At 41.3% G+C, this 5,801-nt stretch overlaps 1 protein-coding gene across 2 annotated transcripts in view; it reads left to right on the top strand.

The window, feature by feature from the left end:
• Positions 1-5,393: 5,393 nt before the first annotated feature.
• Positions 5,394-5,801, top strand: part of EXO1 (exonuclease 1) — a gene marked incomplete at its 3' end in the record, with an annotated part of 13,564 nt that continues 13,156 nt past the window's right edge. For both annotated transcript variants that reach the window (XM_072429648.1, XM_072429647.1), the window contains 1 exon segment: positions 5,394-5,596.

Here is a 5,801-nt window from a genome sequence, read left to right as displayed (position 1 = left end):
AGAGAAGACGCCAGAGTATGTCTTCTCTTTTCTCTCTGTGCACCCCCCCGGTCCTCAGAGAAATTTCCTTCCGTGAAACCGGTCCCTGGGGCCAAAAAGGTTGGGGACCGCTGTTCTACTGTACACTTACAATACATGTTTACCTATTTTTTTAACAGATTTTTGGGTTTTTTTAATTAAAGTTTAATAATAAATTTATTAAATGTTGGATGTAATTTGATGAGTTATGCCTAAGAATTATAGCATACAATGTAAAATAAATTTCCATGCAAAAAAAAAATGTAACGCTTTTTGCTTTGAAATTTGGACAGAATTAGAACGCTAGGAGGGTTAGTCACATAGCATGGTTATTTAGTGGTTAGTAATCTGCATTGTGGCAGCAATAACCCTAGTTTAAATCAGTGTATGACAATTTTAAATAATATTTTTTCTTTTTTCTGGAATGCATATCACTTGATACATATGACCATCATGGCAAGAAAGTAAAGTAAAGTATAGAGCACACTAACCCTTGTGGGGGAGAATGATTAAACAGAACTTGTCATGTTAACATTACATTCTTGAAAGGTTATGTATTTTTGTAAACATAAGAATTTACTACTTTAAATATTAGCATACAGTGTTTGAACATTGCTTGCATTAATATTTATCTCAACATTTACATGTCATATGTCCAAGAATTGAAAGTTATATGGGAGGGGGCTTACATAGGTCAGCTTATATTTTTTCACCAGAGAGACAATGTAGTATGGATTTGGCTGCAGAAGAAATAGTGTTGCCATCCAGGTATAGGAAGTTGAACATAAAATAGATTTGTTCTGTTAATCTAAACTCTGTAGGTTCCTTTCAAACAAAGAGACAAATGAAAGCACTCATTTACACTGTAACCACATAATGATTAGTATTCAATATGAATTTTATCCGTGCTTTCATTATATGTATATTGTGCTAACATCTGCAGTGCAATAGAACATCAACAGTCATGTCATTAACAGTCTATTATTTACACATTATTTTATACATACATGGATAGCATAAAAAACCTAGAGTTTTCATAATGAAAAGATGCTAACAGTTTCTGATGGAAATAATTTGATGGAGCCAAGTTAAATTATTTTTTTACAATTTGCAGTGTTGTGCAAGGCTCAAAATATGAAGGGTTTCCACTTGAACTCACTGTAAGAAAAAGCTGTTACACATCAGCCGTGATCGTATAGTGGTTAGCACTCTGCGTTGTGGCCGCAGCAACTCCGGGTCTCAGCAGTTTTTATCACTGTCCTCAGTCTTTTCAATACTATGTATAGATGCCTAGCATGGGAAAAAAGTCGAAGCTGACATATAGAGGTAAACCGGAAACCTTTAATAGGAGTAGTAACAAAAGTGTGGCCATTCAATTATGTATAGGGATTTGTAAAAAGATGGCAGGGGCAGCGATATTGCAGGTTGCGGTGGTGGGATGGTGGCAGTTGTTGAAAGATATGTCAGTAAGAGTGACAAAAATTGAGGATAGGTGTGTATGATTAAGTTTTTAGGTGTGATTTAGCTTTTAGATGGGGTTATAAAAGTAGTGAGGGGATGAGGGGACTGGGCTTAGGCGGCGTGCATAGGCCCAAGAGCATGGGGGTCAGGTGCTGTGGATAGGATGAGGGGACACATGTGCACAGTGTGTACAGAGGGAACAGGCGCAATGATGAGATAGGGTTGCTGACGTGCTATTGGATTTAGATGGTTTGCACACAGACATGAATGTTAAAGCGTGGGTGTGGAGGGTCAGGTTCCATTGTAAGAGGGGTGGGGTACTGGCAAAGTGGTGACAGTAGGTACAGCAGTGGAGGTTAAACCACCACCATTTAAAGGAGGCAGAGTTTCAACGGGATTATTTGCAGGTCTGTTTTTGAAAGCAGTGGTGGCAAAAAAAGGACATGAATGGAAGAATGGGGGTCAGACGGACTTGACTCACTTCCCAAGGGCCAAAGCTTCACTTGCTAGCTTAGTTGAGTCTCTCTATTGGCACTTGGTTAGCCAGGACTAAAGTCAGGTGCAAGTGCTGGATCTGAGCTTAGTCTGCAAAGGAGACAGGTGCAAGTTATAGTTTGGTTAGCCAGCAAGTAAGGAAGGTGCAAGTAGAGCCTGACACTTTACTTACCCCTGGCACCCTTGCTTGATGCTCCACTTGCACCTGGATCCCTTCTTATCTAGGTGTAAGTGTTGGATCTGGGCAAGCCAGCAAGGGAGTCAGGTGAAAGAGGATGGTCAGGCTCTATTTCTTCCTGGCTTCTCCACCGGAAAGAGGTCCAGGTGGAAGTGTGGAGTCTGGTTTGCCAGCAGTGGGGGGCAGATGTGGAGCCTGACCCTCCATTTGCTCCTGGCTTCTTTTTTGACTAGCTCTGATGCTCCACCTAACTTAAGCAATGCTCGAACTTGTAGACACGTAGAAGGGGGCCCAGAAACTTTTGATGATAGCCTTGCTGTAGAAAAAAGTTAGCATACATACCTACCTGACATCAGTCTTCTATGTCTGGGTCTGGGTAAAGTCTGGGTAAATCTGGCATGAATATGGTCTAGCACTGTGCAAATGTATTTTCACATGAGGTTGGAACCCCCAGAGTATGTCCCCAGAATTTTACATCACTGTTTCCACGGCCAGAAACTTTTGTTTTGGTCAAAGCCTGAAAAATTAGGAGGAAGGCATTGACAAAATTTTGGAGTGTTTTAAAATACAAATCAGTGTGCCCAGTTAAAATAGGACACAGCAGTAACTTATTATCTCTTAACCATGCCTAGAAGTGAACATCCATCATGTCGCTATAATTTACAGTTGGAATGCATATATGTTTACAATGCCTATCATTCCCAAAGAGGAATAGATAGACTTATCAGTTTGCTACAGAACTTGAAACAAGTAACTCTGGTTAGAAATTCAATGGTACAACTGCCAACCCCATAGTATTGCAGAAATATAAGGCCAAAAGAAGACAGGGATACTTGGCAAAATATAATACAAAGGTTTATTTATTTTTCAACTATATAACAAGTAAACATAATCCAACTAATACTAATAGTGTATCAATTCACATACCAATGTTAAAATCAAAATGCACAGTGAGACAACCCTGGTCAAACCAAACTATGGGGTTGTCTTTGCTTCCTAGACAAACAGTCATACGGACTAGTGGTTGCAACAATTCTGAAGTACAAGCTCAAAAATCTCTCTCCCGACGCGTTTTGCCATAGGGCTTCATCAGGGGATATATGAGAAGAGTCAGAGAAACTGTGTGAATAAACCATAATAGAATAGTGTTCAAAACATCATGCTAATGGTAATATAGACTGGCTTTTTTACTGCTTTGTACTGTTATCTTGTATTACCCTTAATATGATGTTATGACACCAGTCTATGTTACCTTCAGTATGATGTTTTGAACATGTTTCTGTTATGCTTTATTCATACAGTAGCCTTGACTCTTCTCATATATTCCCTGATGAAGCCCTATGGCGAAACGTGGTAAGTGGGGTTTTTATAGTTAAAAGCGACCCAGAGTGTGACTCGGGATTACCACTTTTTGCATGTAAAATCCAACCTGAGTCAAACTCGAGATTACCGCTAGGGTGGTTAATACTTTACCTCAACGCTCACCAACCAGGGTCCGTGGCTGCGGGTCATGTCCCCTGTATGAATCATGCTCTAATCATCTCTCGTCTGGACTACTGTAACCTCCTCCTCTCTGGTATTCCACTAACCCAACTCTCTCCTCTACAATCTATTATGAATGCTGCAGCCAGACTCGTCCATCCTTCCCTCCGCTCCTCTTCTGCTGCTTCTCTTTGTAGTTCTCTCCACTGGCTTCCTTTTCACCTTAGAATCAAATTTAAGCTCCTGTGTTTTGCCTTCAAATCCCTACACAGTTATTGTCCCACTTACATCTCTGACATGGTTAAAAAATACTTCCCCTGCCGCTCTCTCCACTCCTCCAATGACTTCCTCACTCATAACCTCATCACACGCAGGGATACAAGACTTCTCTAGAGCTGCCCCAACTCTCTGGAATGGTCTTCCTCGTCCTATCCGGCTTGCTCCTACTTTCTGCTCATTTAAAAGAGCGCTCAAAACCCAACGCTTCAACCTCACCTACCCGTCTTCTTCTGTCATTTGAAACCATCACTACTTCCCACCACTACATATCTCCCATCCTATTGTGTGTGAAATTCCCCCACCTACTAGATTGTAAGCTCTTCGGGGCAGGGTCCTCTCCTCCTGTATCACTGTCTGTATTAGTCTGTCATTTTCAACCCCTATTTAATGTACAGCGCTGCGTAATATGTTGGCGCTATATAAATCCTGTTTATTAATAATAATTATAATAATAAATGAATAGCAGAGGTTGAGGTTGGTGGATGGGTTGCGTCTCTGAGCCTGCGATGGGAGAGTGGACGGTTCTGGTATCATGAAATCACTCTGGGGGAAGTTTCTTCCCCTTTGCGTGACATATGGCTCCCCACACATGCCCAGTCCGAAGCCCTTAATTTAGTGGTGAGCGCAAAAAGGTTGGCGACCACTGCTTAAGGCTTAGTCTATACGGGCGCTTTGCCCAACGTTTAACCTGAGGCTTTAAAAGCCCATGTTTAAAATTCCCATGCATTCTAATAGGCTCATCTATACCAGGGTATTTCTTTGGGCGTGCTTATGAGCGTTATCTATAACGCTGCTTGCAACGGTCAAAAACTTAAACTGTTAACGCAGGAAAATGCCTAAAAACTTGGGAAAATTTGGGTAAACGCCTTGATTTCAATGGGGCGTTTTCCCACATTTATATGCACTTGAAATGTAAACGTGTTAAAAACATGCCATATACTTTTTCCAGTATTTTAAAAGGAAGCTTTAAACCGCTAATAGTGCATAAAAACGCATATAAACGCAGTAGGAACGTTTACATGCATTTTTTTAAACGTCTGACTAGACCCTGCCTTAATTTACCAACATCAAGCATCAAGGTGAGGAATTCTTTCTAGAATAAATAAATAAATACATTTGCTCCCTCCCACAAACACTGCAAGATTCCTCCACACATTTGGCGCCACAAAGTTTTCTCAGTCAGGTTTTCCCGCCACCCGCCTACTAATGACGTTTACAGTCACGTGGTATCACCCTGCCTCCGCCGCGACCATCTTTGCTACTGGCAGTACTGTCTACACGCTATTATAGGCTTTATCCCTATTAAAATAATGTCTTTGGTTCATTTATATTATGCTATCCGTCATTACTAATTACACAAACCGTTTAGAGCAAATTAGATTTCCCTATGTCAAGATTTCAGAGTGCAGCCGCCGGCTTCAAGTTGGTCACGTGTAGTGATGACGTCACTGCACACAGCGCGCACTGGTTTAAAGTTCCTATTGCAGATCCGTGCATACAGGGTGCATGGGGGGCGGAAACCGAGCAAGATTAGGGGAGCAGGCTGCAATGACAATGCAGAGGGGGTAGATGTAGATTAGAGGCATCATTGCAGGAATCATTGCAGGAATCATTGCAGGAGGCTGAGTGGATGCAGTCATAATTCTTCTCTTGGAGGTCTCTGCAATAGTTCTGGGTGCACAGGTGAGTGCTAACTACAAAAAAGTAAAAATGATTTAGGCTTGGTTACTGTTATGTTATTTAAAAAATAATGATTCATCAATGCATGCTAAAACTCAGTACTGGGGGGATCAAACCCTTATGGAGGATTTTCTCTGCTTTCTGTCATATGTAGAGATCTCCTCCCAATGTGGGAAATCACAGCTTTTGGTTAAACTAGGAGTGCCCC

This window comes from Pyxicephalus adspersus, chromosome Z (genome assembly GCF_032062135.1).
Source record: "Pyxicephalus adspersus chromosome Z, UCB_Pads_2.0, whole genome shotgun sequence".
NCBI lineage: Eukaryota > Metazoa > Chordata > Amphibia > Anura > Pyxicephalidae > Pyxicephalus > Pyxicephalus adspersus.
This window is presented reverse-complemented; position numbering and strand designations above follow the sequence as displayed.